Source organism: Protopterus annectens, chromosome 8.part0 (assembly GCF_019279795.1).
Source record: "Protopterus annectens isolate FY-2018-M chromosome 8.part0, PAN1.0, whole genome shotgun sequence".
Classification (NCBI taxonomy): Eukaryota; Metazoa; Chordata; order Ceratodontiformes; family Protopteridae; genus Protopterus; species Protopterus annectens.
In genome coordinates, this window is record NC_056741.1 from 558,520,531 (window position 1) to 558,541,122 (window position 20,592).

The window sequence follows — 20,592 nt, forward strand, 5'->3', positions numbered from 1 at the left end:
GCTTATTAGGCACTAGTGCAATTATATGTCTGTCTGTAGACATGCGCCTATGAACTTGACTAATACAAAGCGATTTTTTTATACAGAAAAGGAAATGGTCTGATTATTTTTATACACACTGACTGCATACTTCAAGGGCCGAAACAACAAATATAATTGCACCTTTTCAATGTGGAAAATGGACTTTTTAAATCTCAGAAATGAAGAACATTCCTCATGATGAAGTATAGTTGAGAGATATGTGCTTACCAGCCCACCTCCTTGATCCCTTGGTTTAAAGTAATACTAATCCTGTAGATTACAGTTGTGGCTGTACCAAGAATTGCTGACCATAAATCGACAGCAAAGCCATGAATGTTCTGTGAACCCAGGGACAGTTTTAGCCAATATCAAATCCCACATGCAGACAGCTGTCATATTATCCAAGTCTGACGGAGTCGAAGGTACGTACTGCACAACTGCTAACATTTGATTCGGCTACCTAAGTATAAACAAATAATTTGGGTGGCATTTAAACAGTTTAATTTTTTTTAAAAATCAACACATAAGCTAACTAATTTCAGTTAGCTTATGTGTTGATTGCAACAAAATTATTTAAAATGATCTGAAGCCATGTTGAATTGATTAGCATTCATTACTAAAGTGGGCCTCCTTGAAGTCATGGACCCTGGTTAACCACCCAAATTGCCCCTATTATCTGCCACTGTGTCTTATAATTCTCCCATCATCACTGAGTACTGAGGTCATTGGCATCAATGGTAGATGTCATTTAGTTCATTCATAAGTGCCAAGTACTGAAGTCATTGACATCAGCAGTATATGTTCGTTATAACTGACTGTAATACAGATTTGGATGCATAGGCAAGTAATCACACTTTCTTTAGAGTTCCTTTACACTGTTTCTTAAAGAAACATTGCACAGACCTTGTCCCAGACCTAAAAATGTGTGGAATGTTACAATACTCTGTTTCCCTTAATATGTCATATTTACTCAAACTATATTATTTTGTTCTGTTGCCATCCCTTCATGATAACCTTTGCTCTGTTTGACAATAACTGAACATATTGCATGATACCTTCCTTTGTATTAATGTGCTAAAAGTTTTAATGGCACCAGGAGAGGTAATATGGATCTCAGTGTATGAGCTTGAGTTTCCACAGAAGGACTTAAGTAAGATTCCTGTCTGGTTTTGCCACATAGAAAGTCATACTTATTCTTCATCATGAAACAAAGAAGTTTATTTGTTTAACATGATCTTTCTTTGTGCAGAAAATCCATGGTATTTCCAGTCACTGAGGTAAGACAAACTGTTTTTAGTTTCCTGGTTCCTCTGGAAAATTACAGCAGATGGGAGATGGTTCTGTTTTTACTTTTCAGTCACTGAGGTAAGGCTCTTTAGTTTTAGTTTCCTGATTCATCTGTGTAGTTTATCTAGCAGATGTGAAATATCTCTGCATAATTTTGTTCATATACTTTTTCTAGGCCTCTAAAATCACCATTGCCTTGACTGATTTACTTAAGATAAGTTACCAGTGCCGTAACTGATTCCATTATTATGTAAGGGGGATACAAAAACAATCACTGGGATGGGGAAGTGTATAAACCGATGATATATTTGGTTTCTCAGACTTACTGGCCCTATGTGGCTTTTTAGCCCTTCTAGATGCAGAAGTAAACACAAAACAACCCGAATGGAGACTGCTAAGATTTTATCTTTCAAACCTTGCTTTTTTTATCCAAGGGTCATGTATCTTGTCTTGAATAGCTTGCCATGACCAATGCACTCCACAATAACTGGGAAATGAATCAAAAACTGGGATACTATCTGAGTGTCTGTGTTTGGAGCTGACCATAGGGAGAACATCTTGTCGCAACAATAGGTTTCTTAGAGGCAAATTTCATGATTATAGCATAGCAAATCTTATTCAATGAGCAGAGTATTTTAAAAGAAATGTTCAAGTCATGGTGCAAAAAATAAAATACAAAAGGTAAAAAATACAAGTTGCATGACACTGCAAAGGCCTCAGTAGATATGAATAAGTAAAAAAAAAAACAAATTACATAACAATGCAAAGGCCTCAGAGGACATTAGTTGCATGCATATTGAATTTTGAGCCATTAAACCAGGCAACTTGACTTATGTCAGAGCAAATATCTGTTAAGGTGCAACGAAAAACTCAGGTGGCTTGGTCTGCAGCACCCCTTCAATAACTGATCAGTTCCACAAAGGTACAAAGCCCAAGGAAAAATAAATAAAAAGGGATAAGAACTCTTGTCTCTCATCCAATCCTCTCTCCTTATACTTCACTTCGATAGAATGCACCACTGCCATCTTGCCTCCTGTCTGCGTAGCTTCTTAGATGATTTCTGACAGTTTTACTTATTCTTCTCCCATTTTTAACTCCAGTGGCTGGTGAGTAAAAAATAATAATTGCTGCGTGTTTTTTTTGATAATGTAATAAACTGTCAGAATATGTTCCATCCCATACCACTCAACTGTCCAGATTTTGACAGAATGTCCAGATTTTTTCCTCATATTTTTGGCTTGTTCCTCATAAAATTTGTTGTTTTCTGCCAAATCAGTGAGGACTGAATTCACTAAATAATGACAAATATTCAAGTTTCAGATTTCATGTCCTACAGAAAGTGTATGATAACACAAAACCGTTTATTCTAGCAACTTTCTAAGCTTACAAGAGCATTATTTAAAATGTGTCCCTATTTTTGGGCCTTTGACCCCTGATTATTTGGGCCTATATTAGAACATCAAAGTTTCAAAACTTCAAATGTTCTAATATCGACCCGTATTAAGCCAATGCTGAAATATTGAAGCTACAGAAAACCAAATTTTTTCCTAGGGAAAGAATTCTGGTGTCCATTTCTGTTGCTTCTGTATGTTCAGCGCAATGGTGGAAAGTTACAGGTTGAGTTCAGGTAAGTGTGCAATTGAGCGCAGGTTAGGTTAGTTAGGGTTAGGATGTGGGTTAGGTATGTGTGCGATTGTGTGGACGTGAGGGTTAGGGCGGGTTAGGTGAGTTAGGGTTAGGGAGCGGGTCAGGTAAGTGTACGATTGTGTGTATGTGAGGGTTAGGGTGGGGTAGGTGAGTTAGGGTTAGGGAGGAGGTGAGGTGAGTGTGCGATAGTGACGGACCTTAGGGTTAGGGTTTGGGTTAAGGTAAGTGGATAGTTAGTGGTGTATGTATAGTTTAGTGTAGGGTTAGGTGTAAAATTTTAGGTGTATGTGTGTGAATTGCTGTTTGTTTGGTTTGCTTGTGTTGTGTGTATGTGTTTTGGAACAGCAAATTTTTTCCCTAGGAAAAAATTCACTGTTCTGTATGTTTGATGTTTTCAACTTTCGTTGAATAGAGTTCGATATTAGAACATTCAAAGTTTTGAAACTTAGGTGTTCTAATATAGACCCGATTACTTTTGGCTTTGTTTAGATTTCTTGTGCTAAGAGGTTGAAATGTATGTTCTATCCTTTTTATTTATCCACTTACCTCTATCTCTTCTTACTTATTTTTTGCTTTCTTATCACATCTCTGCTTTTTTGCATCTAAAAAAATGTAATTACATCCTGGACGTACTGATATGCCTAATTTTCCTGAATGCTGTTTGCAAAGCACAGTCCTAAATGAAAAGTTCAGTTTTATCATAATGCCATCTAGCAAAGAAGCTTCAGTTAAGAGGAAGAATGACTGTTTAAGTCTTGGAATGTCAGTACATATTTGTAAGAAGTGCACCACATCAAATACATAAATGATTATCTCTCATTTCATTTTAGTTATACATAATTATGCCCAGCTAGCCTTAATGCTGGAACTAGTACCATGATAAACAATCGTCCAGTGATAGCGTCTTATTTATAGCTGCTGTCCAATTTGGTCCAAATACCACCAACAAGCAAGCAAGTATAGCTATAATAAAAATACATTTCCTGCAAAATAAGACATCTATCAAACTTGACTGACAATTATATTATGGAAGTTATCCCATCTGCATGAAGTAGAGGGATGGACCCCTTAATGGAGGAATCAGGAAGAGAAGGAGAGAAATGAAGGGGCATGACCTGTTCATTTCTCCCAAGGGTTGGGGGTGTCAGTGAGTGCTTAGGAAGCACATAGTGAAATGCAAATTCTCTGGTAGAGAATGGGAAAACCACTTCTTCTGCTTGAAGGAAGGGAACAAGGCTCATACCTCTCAACTGTCCAGATTTTCACAGAATGTCCAGATTTTTGCCTCATATTTTTGGTCTGTTCCTCATAAAAACTGTGGTTTTCTGTCAAATCACTGGGAAGATCTAAGCACTGAAGTCACCAAACAATGACATACATTTGAGTTTCAGACTTCAAATCCTTCAGTAAATTTATGTTAACACAAACCCTGTTACTCTAGCAACTTTCTAAGGTTATAAGAGCAATATTTAAAGTCTGTCCCTATTTTTGGGCCTTTGTCTCCCCATTTTATCGGGCTTTGTCCAGATTTCTTGCACTAAGAGGTTGAGAGGTATGGCAAGACTGCTTAATGTCAGTGTGCTTGTGGAAGTGAGGGATGGTCAGGTACATACTGAAGGAGGCGTTGTACTCGATTGGTCTGATGAGGTCCAAGTACAGTGGAACAATGACATCTTGTTGCCATATCCTTCCTTATAAGTTGTGCAACACAGAATGATTTTCTTACTACCGTCAACACAAAAAGGTCAAAGGCCAGGTTACTGTTTCCATGTTTTCCCAAATCCCTGACCACTGGGTCTACTCTTAGGGGGTGTATTATCAATGTGGTAGTTTTCAGTTTTAGCCATCTTCCCAAAGGATACTATTATTAAGTTTTAGACCTTGGCTGTGACACTAGTTATCTGTCTGTGTCACGCCTTGTTGGAGGGTATTTGTGTCTTTGTGGGATTCTAGGATTGTGGATAGTTTGCATTCATCTGCAAACGTGATCAACCAGTGGCTGTTGACACTGCCCTTCACTTCAGAGAAGTAGATGCCAAAAAGGAGTATCTCCAGCACCAAGCTTAGATAAAGTCTGCTAGTGACTGGCCTCTTTGTGGAGGTAGACTCCCTAGCCTAACTTCTTGGGTATTAGCTGTGAGCCAGCTGGCTATCCAGTGGGTAACATTTACGTTTATTCCTAATTTTATGAGTTTGTCTTCAATGTCAGAAAGGCGTATTGTGTGGAATTATTTTGGCCTAGTCTAGGCAGGCAGTATAAACTGTTTTGGCCCCATCAATTGCATTGGTGACCTTCTGAAAGAAGTCTACCTGGTTGAGTGGACATGACAATATTGTGTTGGATCCAGTGTCTGAAGGTTTCCAATGCCATTGTTTATCATTTCCATGATAATTCTTTCCATGGCTTTGCATAACAGACTAGTCAGACTTATGAGTCTGTAGTTACCCTGTATATGTCCCACCCTTATGTAGGTAGAGGACAGTTGCAGTCCTCCTTTCACTTGGCTTGAAGGTTGTTTGGAGGTTATGGTTAAATAGTGATTCTAGTGTTCCTGATAGCTCACGTTTCATGCTATTAAGGAAGAATCCTGGGATATTATCATGGCCAGTCTATGCACTCTTCTTAGCCTCAAAAAGTGTATTGAAGACCTGTGCCCTAGAGATAGTTGGGAGAGTTATGGTTGAGGGTATTTCCTGAAGGGTGTCTGGGGGAGAGATAAGGGTTAAAACTGGAGTTAAATTTGTCAGCTAGAAGATTTACCATCTCTTCTGGCTTCTGATGGTTTAATTTATCCAGGTCTTTTGGGTTTCTAGTACCATGACAGGGATGGACCCCATTCCTAAGTCAAAATATGATTAAAGTTCTTGAAATTATTATTGCATTAATTTTTATGCTAGCCAAAAGTGCTCTTCACTGCACCCACAATGTGCTCAGAAATGAATCCTTCTGTAATTCATATGGAATTACTCATATTGATAGCATATCTAAATATGACTGTAAATATTTTTTTATGAGACACATTGCTCCTACTACTACTGGAACTGTCTTGGTATCCTTCTTCCACATTACCCTCATTTCTGCCTGCAAATCCTCGTATTTTATGACTGTGTATCTCTCTCTACATAAGACACTGTAATCACTGGGTTTGGCAATTTCGATGATCAGTGCTACTTGGACTACTATATCTGGTTTTCTCACATCTATTTTATGAAATGTTAGAAATAGGTGATCCCATGTGAAATAAGCTTCATCATTCTCTATAATGCATTGTGGGTTTCCAATGCTTCTCAGCTACTTCAGTGTTGTAATGTTTGCACAATCTCCAATGCAACATTATACAAGTTGCAAGGTTCCTCTTATGTTTGTGAGAATCAGCTTAAGGATGTTTTTGGCCCTAGTGGGCATGCAAACTAGCTGGTCCAGACTGCATGTGTCTGTTTCTCCCACATGTTCAATGGACTTTGTAAATTAATATGTATGCAGTCCAGTATCCTGGGCCACCAATATTAACCTTTCATCTTTTGCTTTATGTTCACCTCTCCTTAACCATTCCTCTATCAGACACTGATTGACATAACATTGTTCCACAAATTTTCTGTACTTGTGACTATATTTATGCCTTTTCCACACAGGTGGATGAGTTTACAATCAGTACGGCATGTTGTTGTATATTGCCTTTGAGGTTGCAGACATACTTGACGAATGCCTTGTGTCTCTCCTTAGTCTGAGGGTCTTTTTTACCACAACACGGCTTTGGGAGACTTGGTTAGCCCCCTGAGGTGCTTGTTTAGATTGATGAGGAAGTTTTTCACCTTGGTGGACATTGAACTTTCTAATTTTTGCCATGATTTTCTTCCTTTTGTTGTACAACCGCTTGATAATGGGATTCCACCAGGATGGCTTATTTTTTTAGTTGGTCCTGTGTTTATTCCTGGTAGGTACAATTGTGTCTGTACAGCCATTAGCATGATAGTAGATGTTTTTTGTGAACAATTCCATATGGACAGTGATAGTATCAGGTTTTGGGAAGAGTGACATTTTACAAGTGCGTCACTTAATAGTTGGAAGTTTGCCTTAGAATAATTCCTAAAGGTTCCAGGGGTTAGCTAGGGTATCAGGTTTTATTTTTGTTTCAAATAAGACAGCTTAATGGTCTGATCTGACCTGTGAGGTCATTACACTAGTGGGGTTGCAAGGTCCTCTTATGTTTGTGAGGATCAGCTCAGGGATGTTGTTGCCCCTTAGTGGACATATAGACTAGCTGGTTCAGGTTGTTTGTGGTTACTAAGTCAGGAATATGTATGTCAAAGGCCATCCTACTGGGGGCACCTGCTTTGAACCAAAGACCTCTTGTTCTGTACTCAAATACTCTACCCCTGGGCTATACCACGATTGATTCAGTAAATGTGTAAATACAGTAGAAACATTAATTTTATCAGGAAATCCTGTACTTATAAAGTTGTTAATAAGGTTATGCTATCTGAAATGTTGGTGAAAAGAGAAACTAGGTTCATAGATTCATAGGAGGTTACTAGGCTAGCGGCCCTAGAGCCTTTACAAGCCTAGCCACATTAATACTAAGTATCCCCATTTGTTCTTTATGGGTAGTTCGCAGAACAAATTAATGAACAGAGGAAGTCTGTGATCAGCGCCATGAGGGACATGGGTGCCACCCCAGGGGCAAATTTGCAGTCTCCCATCTAATTATCTAGGTTGCTTCTGAATGGGGTCAGTGACAAGCTCTGTTTTACATGAATAGGAAGTCTATTCCAGAGAAGCAACAGTCTCTGGGGGACATATCTGTCTCTCCGGCATGCTCTGTTAATGTCACAGGCTAGGATGAGATCTCTAGAGCAAGTGACTCTTGTACCATTTGACTTGCGGATATGCAGCATTTCCATTAGGGCATCTTTGGAGATTCCCCTATAGGCCAGGCATGAGTCACCTCTCAGTGGCCAATAAGATGCAGAGTAAAGTGACAGGGCTTTCGGCCTGTCCATGTAGCGCATGGTTTTGAGTCCCTGTATTTTCTTAGAGAGAAACCTCTGAGGTCTCTCCAGCTGCTGCAGGTGTCTGGTGAAGTACATGCAAAAGGGTGCATTATACTCTATTAGTGGTCTGATGGGGGTCGAGTACAGCGGAGTTATAACATCCTTTGACCTGGGTGCTATGCCCTTGCTTATGAGGTGCATTACATAGAAGGCTTTCCTTACCACTGTGGAATCTTGGTGGTTGAAGTTCAGGTTGCTGTCAACCTGTGTTCCCAAGTCTTGTACCACTGGATTGGAACTTAGGTGGGTGCTGTCAATGTTATAATTTGTAGGGAATTCCTTTTTGCCAAAGTGAATAATAATGCATTTTTTTGCATCTGGAACTTTTCTCCATGGGCCTCTGCTGAAAATTGGCTTCATTATAAGTCGGACATTCCTGGTAAACAAATGTTAAATACATTAAATGTTAAATAAATTTAGATTTAGACCATGGCTTTGGCACCAATCATTTGTTTGTATTAGCCCTTCTTGTAATATGTTCATTAATTCCATCCAATTAAATATTCATGTAACTCTTGTGCAGTTACCACATAATAAACAAAAAGTCATCAATGTACCTTTGATAAAATACTACATGGTTATTATACACTGCTTCAATTAAACAATACACACACACACACACACACACACACACACACACACACACACACACACACACACACACACTTGTGTCTTCCTGTATGTGTATACGTTTAATATGTCAGATACATAAATGGAGCTAAAACTTCCACATCATCATGTCTTTTTATGTCAGTAAAACCTGCAGTTATACAGAAAGGGTAATCTGACAACTTTAAAAAACTTTTCTGTCATCATAACTATACTATTAATGCAACATATTCTGAAAAGCATTTAATAATTGTACATTATTACTTGAAATGCTGATGAACTAGCTGCCATCATTAGCCTGAGATGTAGTGCATAGAAGTTCCAAAGAAAGCTCAGTCTGCAGTGTAGGCCTCAGTTAGTTTAGAGCATGGATGGGATTCGATGTGCAGGCTGCTTTGCATGCTGTCCTGATTCCTTTTCCTTAGCCTTGCCCTACTGAGCAGCAATGAGTTTGTCACCACATGTAAATGGGGTGATGGAGGTGTAGCATGTGCTAGCAAAGTTCATCACCTTCCTAGTGAACTGCTCTACAGGATAAATCACCTAGTGAGACAATTCATAAACATATGTACAAGACAATTTTTGTGCTGAGCAGTGCACAAATACATATTTATATACAGCAAGTTAGCATGTGAATTTCAAAGGGAAAGAATCTGTGCAGGGTGAAGTGACTTCATTCTACGCAGATTGTTGATGCAAGTAAGCAGCATCATGAAGTGGAAGTGAGTGATAGGCTATATGTGTGCATGTTTGTTTGTTTCTGCTATGGGTAAAGGGATGTTGTATAAGTACGTTCTGTTTATGTGTGTGCATGACTGATTATTGCAAGTCTAGGTTTGCATATCCATGTTTATGTGTTGGATGAACGCAGTCTGGTGTAACCTGTAGCTGTTACGGATGGATACAATTTCAGATTCAGATTCGGCAGGCACTGGATATGTGTCTGTCTGTGACAGTGTATGTGAGCGTGTGTGCGTGTGTGTGTGTGTCTGTGTGTGTGTGTGTGTGTGTGTGTGTGTGTGTGTGTGTGTGTGTGTGTGTGTACGCATGTGCATGTTAGTGGGTAGGACTGTGAGTGTGTGCGTAGTCTCACCTTTCAGAAATGTGTGTGTGTGTGTACGCATGTGCATGTTAGCGGGTAGGACTGTGAGTGTGTGCGTAGTCTCACCTTTCAGAAAGAAGAATCTGAGTAGTGCAGGGATGCAATCTATAGTAACTGCTATAATTAACTTCCTCAACTCCAGCAGCAGCTGGGGTAAGTGAAGTATACAAGGTGTGTGTGTGTGTGTGTGTGTGTGTGTGTGTGTGTGTGTGTGTGTGTGTGTGTGTGTGTGTGTGTGCTGGTCTGTCTATGTGTGTGTGCACATCTCTCTCTCTCTCTCTCTGTATGTGTGTGTTGTGGGAGAGATAGTGTTCCTCTGTGCTTGTGTGGTGTGATAGGTACCTGCACTACCTAATAGCACAGACTGACAGGTAACTCAGCTGAACAGCTATTTGGATTCAGTATTAATTAGGTGTAACACTACTGTGAAAGTGCATGACTATGAATCCCATTTTAGTGCTGCAGCATGGTTCAGTTTATTTGCACAGCATGAGTAGAACTACTGCTTTAATTTCTGAGTCACACTCCATATTTTTAGTTTTTCAGAGCTCTATATAAATCTTTTAAGATCATTATATGTTAATTATTTATGTTATATTGAGATAGGAATTTGTTTCTCAAGCAAGCAATGTAATAAAATGACTAAGCCGAGTTGTACACTTTCACCTCTTCCACTTGCTGTAGGAAAGGAATCATTAGTAAATTCTGTTAGAATGGAATTAGTAAGTGTTTCAAAGTTAAAGATGATTGGTGTTCTAAAATCTTACTTTTTGTAGATGACATATCATTACAATTAACAAAGATTAACTCATCTGTGGTATACACAGAAAATACAGTGAATAATTTTGAAAGAAATCTAAGTTTAAATTAAATGAGAATAAGTCAAATACAATGCTAGCAAACCAAAATGAGAGACCAATCTGTTTTGAACACCTACAAATATAACTGGATCATGGAAGATGAAAATGTGTAGGGAAGGCATGAAACTAACTATGGCAATATTACCAGTGATATGAAAAATAACTTTAAGGTGAAATAAGATTTATGTTTGAAGATAGACTGAATTTCACAAAAAAATATTTGTATTATTTATTTACTTTTGTTCACCAAGAAAGTCAGTCTGGACAAAGTCCATTTCACTTAGAGAATATGGTTTAGTGCAGTGCATGCAATAATAATTTAAGTAGAGCTTCAAAAATCTTGAGAAACCTTTCAGTATGAATTTTGACTAATGCAGTTTTGCACTATACTTTCAGGTTAGTAAAGGTCAAATAAGAATGGTTTACAGAGAAGCAAAGAGAAAAAATGTAGAGATAAAATACTGAGGACATGTAGTAGGTAGGGAGACAAAGAAGAAGCTATTAGTGCAGCAATATTAATTAAGTATAGTGATTAAGTAAAATGTTGCTGTTACCAAAAGTTTTACGGGTAATGCAAACCATTCCATTAATACATACAAAATTAATGTTAAAGAATTTAAAGAAAGACATTTTAGCTTTCTTTTAATATCCATGTAAATTTAAAGCTGACTTCAATCACCACAATAAGGGTGGGAAAAAGGGCAGTTATGAATACGGACACTGTGGCATCTATCTTTAAGGGGATAATTGATTGGATGGAAAATGTCCACTCTGTGAACTGGAATGAAAATAAAACAACCTCTAACTCAATTGTATCTTAAATTGTACAAACGTATATGCTTCAAACATACAATGCACATAACTGTTACCTACATATGATATTTAACTCTAATCAAAATTCATTATCTCTCTACTTAATTGGATATCTATCATTGTTGTTGAATTTTTACTTGAACTTGTTTTTGCTCTAAATATAAACCACAAGTTGCTTGTATATAAATTACTGCAGCATGTATTGTATTGTTCTGTATTATATTGTATTGTACAATGTGGAGCTTTTCTCCCCAGGTTTCCACTGAAAACGACCCCCTGGTCCAGTTGGACACTACCCAGTTAACAAACAAAACAAACAAACAAACAAACAAATACATAAATAAATAAATATATTGTCTTACATGTCAGTTATACCAAATTCTAACTGGAATTATCTGAATCAAATAAATTATTCAAATCTTACTGGAATTGATAAAACCATAATATTAGGTTTAGCTATAAAGACAATGGACGTATATAAAAAGAAGCATAACGTAACCAAGCAGCAGTAAATGGGATGTTGAAGCTAGGCTGACACTGCCCAACAGGGATTAGGCATGCATGAGTACTTGAATAGTAGTTTTATTTTGGAGACAGTACTGGATAATGAATCTTTGCAACTATGATAATGGAAGTAACTGTGCAACTCAACCAACTTTGCTAAAAGTGATCATGATGAGGGCAAGTGACATGCAGGTGGCATGCCCAACAATATGCACATTCTTACATCCATCATAGCACCCTGTAGCTGCTTTATGGGCACAGCAGGCAAACCAGACAGGGGACAATCATGGCCCCTTTGCTGTATTAGGAAAAAGCAGTTCACAAAAACTACCATGCCAAAAAAGAGCCATAAAGATGAAAAAGTGGACTATTAAGGATAAGGAAGAAATAATGTTTTGTTTCTGTTATGCAAGAAACCCAGAATTTCCAGATAGAAGATATTTAGAAACATTAAGAGAGAAATTAGCAGATAAACACTTGCACGAGTAAAACTGTTCCAAATTAATCAATACAAAAAAGCAGCTTCAAAGATATTTGAAGAGAAATACAGGCAAAGGCACAAATATATGAAACATTTCACTTTACAAAACACAAGAAAACAAAGGAGGAATGTATAAAAGAGGATTAGTAAGTTAAACAAATGGAAACTGAAGTTATGAATAGTCTGTGAAATGAAGGATTTAGTGTGGAGAATCTAACACAAGCACTGTTGCAGCATGGTGGAATTGTGGGTCCCCAGACTAAGGGGATACAGGTGCAGTAGGAAGCATCTGAAGAAGATCTGCAGCATGATAATGCTCTGGAGTTTTCTGTAGGAGACTGATACGAATGTCCTATTGAAAGTGCCCAGCGAGGGAAGGAGCAGGAAACAGTGGCAACTCTGACACAGGCAATGCTGTGGAGTGATGGGCCAATGAGTTCCCATATGAAGGAGCAGCAGATGAAGCTGGGTGCATCTGAAGAGGACATGTCACAGGAAGATGTCCTGGAACATTCTGTAGATTTCTCGCAGGAAACAGACTTACTGTCTGTTACGCTCTCAGTACCGAAGAAAATGATTTAAGAGAAGACCTTTAAGGAAAGACCTGCTTGATTTAATAGAGATAGTTCTGTTAAAATGTGAGAAGATTGGTAAAACAGATGAACACAGTAATTAGGACTATTAAGAGTTTGTTTGTGTCTTTCGGCTTTTCCCGGGTTAGGGGTCACCACAGCGGAACTCTGGCATGCTAATGATTGGCAGTTGATTTTTTACGTACCGGCTTGCCAGGCCTGACACACAACCTTCAATGAAGGTACGCCCATTCACGCATATCTCCATGCAGAAAACACTCTAGCTGAGAATCGAACCAGACAGCGTCTTACTGTGAGGCGACAATGCTACCACAGCATCACCACCACAGGATAATTAGGACTATTAAGAGTAACTCCCATAATATAACATAAATAAATGGGCTGTATTACTGTACAGTTAAACTAGTAATAGATAAAGCGTTACTACAAAAATGTTGAGTAACAAAGGAAAGTAAGGAAACAAGTAAAATACTACCAAGGAAGCATCATAAAGGTGAATATTTAATACAGCACGCAGTGATTGAAACTGTAGATTCATTTAAGGACCTGGGTATATGGGTAGGTCCAGCAATGAGTTTTTTTAATCATATCAACCAATTGGTTAATGATAGTTACAGAACTATAGGTTGTATGAAAAAGTTATAAAGTATAGGAAATCAAAAATGATGAAATCATTGTTTATTAGTTACATTAGACCCAACCTTGGGTATGGAATAACAATATGGAAACCTTATACGAAAACAAGCATGAGTAAACTGGAAAAAGTACAGTGGAAATACACCAAGGGGATCCATGGATGTGAAAATTTAAGTTATTATAAAAGGCTAAAATATCTGAACTTGTACAGTGTTTCTTATAGATATCTAAGAGATCTTATTCAGGTATATAGGGAAGTACTAGAGAATCATCAGACAACCTATGTAGAAGATTCTATAGGAATGAGAAATGAGGTTTGGTAACAGACCGATTTGTCCAGGGACATCTTTAAGTGGGGCTAGATAAATATAGTAGAAGGAATTAAGAGGATGGGGGGGGGTGGCAGGGTTAAATGTGAATGAAGGATGAGTGGGAGGAAATTAAGTAAGGGTAGGGAGGGGCTTAAAAGGTTTAGGCAAGTGTAACTGGTGTAGGAATCATATTTTGGTGTGAACTTGCTAAGGCAAGGAACGCCCACAATGACCTGCAGGTAGGCCTCAGGGTACTGGTGGTGGTAAGTGGTCTGTATATTATATATATATATATATATATATATATATATATATATTTTTTTTTTTTCCTCCCCTGTAAGGGATTACCATCTCAGTGGTGGTCTTGGGACAGTGAAATATGAGGGTTAGAGGTCCCCTACATGAAGAACAAGTCTGGAGCTGCCCATGAATAATGGCAGTTCTGATCATGTGCTGTGAGGTGGAGAAGTGGCCGCGAGTATTGCTTATTGTACTGGCTATGGGTTCATACCGCTACACAGTACAGAATTTTACAGGGGGTCCAGATTTTGACTACTGAGGTCTCACAACATGGTGGTTTCCTGGCAGGTTAGTTGTGCATCAATTTAGCTCAAAGTTAGTAATACTAATATGTAGGTTCAGACTTCGTACCCAGCAGAAGTTTCATCGGACAACAAACCTGTTATTTTACTGACTGTTTACATTGCAAGAGCAATATTACTTTAGCCTTCATCTCATTTTGTCAGGTTGAGATTGTTGAAGTGAACGGTTACTATAGCTGGGGGGATGGGGTTTGCTATGCTTGGAGGACTGGACGCATACCTCTTGAGTATCATTGTGGTGGTGTTTGTTGGTGACCTTTACAAAAAAAAAAAAAAAAAAGAGTTTAAACTTTATTATCGGAGTGATGGCTTTGCTGGCTTGGCTTTTGATTGTCCAGATTGTTGCAGAGTGGCCAGATTTTGCATCATATTTTGGCTGCCAGTCATGAAATTTGTTTCTAGCAGGTCACTTGGATGATCAGACAACTGAGGCTCCCAGTAGTTCTGAACATGGTGCTTACAGTGGGTTCATTTGGTTTACAGTCTAGGGTGTTCCATGTTTCAAATGGTTGTTTGGTTGAACAAGTTTCTTTGCATGCATTTCACATTTTCTTGCTAGTCGATGGTTTGGTGAGAAGCCTTGGGTTTCTCTGGGTCTGCCCGGGATGAATTTGTTGGGGATTTGCTGTTTCACAGATTTTTTTCCTGGTTTCTGAAAGTCCACAAACCATCTAAATCTACTATCTTCTCTGATATTAGTATGCTAGGCATTTTAGTATCATTAGCAAATTTGCTGACTCAGTTGTGATCTTGGTTTATTATTGACATAAAGATATTAAATAGAAAGTGTCCCAGTACTGGTTTGACTTCTGCTAAGGCTGTTTTTAGTGAAAGTGTGGGGAGTGAAATTAGGTTCAGTTTCGCACTTTTGCAAAGCGTATAATGTTGCATCACTTCAGAGCCCATATGTCATAACAACTATGTTGGCAAATCATTGGGGGTTGAATTCACCTGGCAGTCAATTAATTAATTGAATGGTTCATTATGGAAGTCAGAAGAGCCAGTCGATATTTGTAAATGATGACAGACACATTGAGTGTTTACCTCTTAATGCAATAGATTTGAACAAAGCCAGACATAATGGGGGGGGGTGTTAAAGGCCTGAAATTTAATTATACAATTACTGTGCACATCTGATGGTGGGAAACGCTTGAGAATTGTGACATATTCTGGCAGAAATGAGGGCAGACACCTGATGGGCAGACATTCCCACAGAACATTCATGTTTTCCTGCAGGTTGGTTTCAGCCTGGGCATGCCATTTATGGAGCAGGAGTACAGGAGAGCAGTGGGACAAGCATATCCTTTTGTATGTCTTCTGCCTGATGTTTTCTTTCCATTTCTCTTATTGCTTTGGTTTGGACGATTCATTAGGAGATTAGGAGGGTTCATTTCAGAAAGTAACTGACAGGCCGTAGAGTGTAGATATAGCTTTTAACCATTTCAGTCTTCAGAAGGGAAGCACTAGCTCTCATAATGTGGAGCGAATGGGCAAAAGGTGAAATACATATTAAGGGCTTGCTAGCAACCTTAAATTGGAAGGTCATAGGACAGTTACAAGAAGCTCTTTATTCAGTAGATTGATTAAGACAGTGATTGGTCCAGGACTTTGTTGCTGTTGAGAGACAGGGAATTAGTAGGCACTTAAATTGTCTTTATTCTACAGATGAAAGAAGTGCAGAGTTGCAGCACCTGGCTACCACAGGGATCTCGACTTGACAAGTGAGAGAGGAGGCTGCTACGTGAATGTGTCGGCTCCTGGAGCATATGCACTGAGGTCACAGTTTTTTAGCATGCAGCTGAATTTGGAGTTGTTGTTGTGTACTTGTTGTTTTTTTCTCCCCTGCAGCCACAAGGTAATGTCTTTGATTTTGTTTGATCTTGTGCATCGAACATCAGGATTGAATCTCATGCTGCATTATTGGTAGCTGGGGTCTTCACTGGATCGGGTCAGGTTGTAGGAGTATTACCATGGGAGCATACCATTCAGTGCAAGGGATGGGTATAATTATTGCACTAAGTAATCACTTACTGCTGAAGTAGGTATTAGGGGGTGATTTGGTTCAGTTACCTATCCAGTTGTTTAAATAGTGTTCATGGAGGCATCAATGACGTGTTTTGTCTGACAGGAAGCTGGTGTTTTATTTTAGATGGTATCCTTGGGGTGAGATTTGTCCCTCATGTAGCTACTGGTAATGTCACATACCAGGTTAGAGGTTTTAGAGAATATCAGGTGGACTATTTCACTGGTGCCTTGGGTCTGCATTGGATGGATGGGAGGTTGGATGTTATAGGTGTGCTTTTTAACAGTAGGTCAGGTTCAAGGAGCATTGTAGGTACACAAGGGTTGGGATATGTAGGCTCTAGATATTTCTGTGTCTAGACTAAAGTTATATGGGTTAAGCAGGACATGTTTTTTTGTTTCCTAACAGATGTTTCAGGTTGTTTTGTTACTGGATGTAAGGTGACATGTTGAAAGGGAAGCTTTAAAGGAGGAAGCCAAGGGTACTAGTGCATTAAGAACGTTGAGTACTGGTAGATGCATTGCATTGCTCATGGGAATGTTGTTGATTTTCAAATGTGACAGGAGGGTTGGGAGTGTTTTGTGCCTTGGCCATCAGAAGAATGGGTTGTCTGGAGAAGGGATGCAAGACTTTGAAGTTGGTTTTAATTTAGCAGGCATCAGTTTCACAGAGGAAGTGGGGGAATGGGGGCTGTCTTCACTTGGTTGATATGATAGTGGTAGGGTTTGTTGGTACTTGAAGCTGAGGCATGTTAGGTGGGGGTTAGAAGGATTAGATGCTTGTGGCAGGATCATGGGGCTGGTTTATAAGTAAAGTTGATGGTAAGGGGGTGTTATTTTGGTTAAATTATGTTGCAGCCACCAGGGGTAAGAGATTAGTGGTTTGGTTTGAGTAAGTTGGCTGAGGTTTGTGAGCAAGGAGGGGTGTCTTGTGGAGGAGGATTTAGCTCTGATTTACTACAGTTTCATGGGAGACAAGGTTGGGTTAATTTTACTAAAGTCTGGACTTTGGCTCATAGACACGTCGAGTAGGTGTTATATGGGGAATATTGGCTGACACTGCCCATGAAAGAGAGTTGGTGGTTGGTATATGACGTGTCAGTTGTTCTACAGTCAGTGCGATTACTGTTTCATGGATGTATCAATGTCATTAACAAAGGGCCTTGGTTGCCAAATGGGTGTGTGTTTTTTATTTCCTCTCTCTGTAATGGATGGTGGATAAGACAATTGCTTCATTAGGAAAGGAAATGGCAGTTTGGTCATTAGCATATCTAGTGGGTGATCAAAAGGTGGCAGTTAGGCATGATGGCATGTCACTGACCTTGATTGACCTAGTGACAGTGGGCATTTTCAGGTTTTAGTGGTAAATTGTGCTTGAGTAGGCTTTGTCTGGCTTGGGTTTATTGTTTGTGGTGCTTTAGGGGTCGTACTGCTAAAAGGCCATGATGGTGATTTACATGTCTTATTAAATTGCTTATAACGGCTAGTTGGTGTGATGGCAAGATTGCTATCAAATGGAATTTAAAAGAGATCTTATGTAATATTATATTCATTGGGCAGTAAATGGGGCTGCAATTGCCTCTGCATGGTTTCAAGTGCCCGTGGGCTTAGTGTGTAGTTATCTAGTAGGCTGGTAATGACTCAAGAATCATTACAAAGCTTTTATTGGTATGGTAGTTGGTTAACTGAGTATTTCACTCATATATGGTGGGTATGCTAGTTTATGAGGTTATGGTTTGTTACTTTAGTATTGGAAAGAGATCAGTGGTTGGCATTCAGCTGTTTAGGCAACTGGCTAATTTAGTTATTTATGTGATAGGGTTTGAGAGGTTTGGCATGGATACAGATTGGTTAGGCAGGATGAGGTACACCGAATGATGTTTGGCTTAATGTCTTTTAATGGTGGTTAGGTTGTTGGAAGTTTGGTTGGAGAGATGGGAAACAGTCTGGTCAGGCTGGTGGGTGGAGAAGAGGGGCAGGCTTGCCCTCTTCTTTTCCCCCCTCTGGTGTTGGATGTTCAATTCAATGAGTTGGGAAAGGAAAGTAAGCGGTTGGACACTACTTGATAAGTGAAATAAGCAAGTGGAGGTAAGCTGCTTATTTGGTTGTATGTGTAATTCAATAAATGGTAACTGAAGTGAGTGGTGGTACACTGCTTCATAAGTAAGCGAGTGGAGGTATGGACGCTGCTTACTGGTCGGGATGAGTTTGGTCATGCTGTCCTATTTTAATGTTACATGGAGGTTATCCTCACCTATGTGATGTGTTGGTTTTAATTAATAAATATTGGTTAACAACCATGTTTATGGAAGTTTAATAAAGGTCATCAAATGTCATTTGGTGTGATGTGTTTATTGAAGGGGGCCGGGACAAGTGTATTAATTGGTTCTCTGAGAGAGTAGCTGATGCATTGAACAGACTACCAAATTATATTACAACAAGTACTAGTTTAGGTGTTTTAAGAACAGCTTGGACACTTATTACGGGAACAAGTGTCTTGGTATATTGGCAGGCTAGAAGGGCATTAATGCCCATGCTTGAAATATTTGTATGCATGTATGTATGTATGTATGTATGTATGTATGTATGTATGTATGTATATAGAAAAATCTATAAAACAATTAAAACAAGAAGTATTACTTTTAGAAGGATATAGAAAAGGGAACAAATCAACAAAGGTACTTAGAAAGATAGATGTGATAAAAGCAATGCAAAGTATCAACACAGACCATGATTTATCATATACTATTGCTAAAATAAACTTAAAATATTAGCACAGGCAGAAAAATTTAGAAGGTATGCAAATAAATATAAAGATAGATGTGATAAAAGCAATGCAAAGTATCAAACCAGGCCATGATTTATCATATACTATTGCTAAAATAAACTTAAAATATTAGCACAGGAAGAAAAATTTAGAAGGTACGCAAATAAATATAAAGCAAAAGTACAAAATAAGCAATTTATTGATGACCCAAAAATATTTTACAGAGAATTGGGAAACAAAACAAAAGGAATAGAAACACCACCAAAGGAAGAAGAAGAGAGAGAGGCACATGTTGGAGAAGTATTTATGAAGACCCTGCTGTACATAACAAATATGCCAAATGGAGAAAAGAATTAAAAGAGACAGTAAGAGGAGATCGAATGTAGAGGATATGAAATAGGATGAAGTAATGGCCAGAGAAATTATGACAAAATTAAGAAAAGCTCCTAAATGGAAAACACCAGACCAATATGCAGTACCTAACTTCTGGCTAAAAGCATTCACCTTTACACAAAGATTTACCCCTGAGTAAGAATTACTTATATGCACATACCAAACAGACACCAAACTGGTTAACAACAGGAAAATTATACTCTTCCTTAAGTGTGAAACTGCAGGTTATCCTAGGAACTATAAATGAATAACTTGCCTTCCAACAATATACAAATTGTATACTGCAGTTGCTGCAGACAGAGTTTATAGTCATTAAAAAAAATCTCAGTTATGGCAATAGAACAAAGGGATAGCAAAACAAAGTCATATGTAACAAGGGATCATTTGTTGCTAAATAAAGCTGTAATAGAGAATTGTAAGAAGAGGAAAAATTTAAGTATGGTATGGAATGATTATAAAAAAGCATTTTACAGCATCAAACGTTCATTGATAAAGTAATGCTAAAAGATGTATAAGATACACCGTGCACCGATCCATTATATTACAGTGATCATGAAACAGTGGCAAACCACTTTGCAGTTGAGCCCTGACAAAGGAGAAATACTTATTCCTGGGATAAAAAGTCAAAGGGGCTCGGTATTCTAGGGGGATTCTTTGTCACTGATGTTGTTTTGTTTTGTCCTTAACCCATTTAGCTGTTTATTTAACATATTAGGCCATGGTTGCAAGTGGTTACAACTGGTTCCCAGAAAACAATCATGTATATGACTTCTCATCTACTTTTTTGGGAATTACTTAAAACTGTATAGTTCATCAGATGAGGAGTTGAAAGCTCAACTACAAATAGTTAAAACTTTCTCAGATGATGAAGAATGATATCTGGTCTTGATAA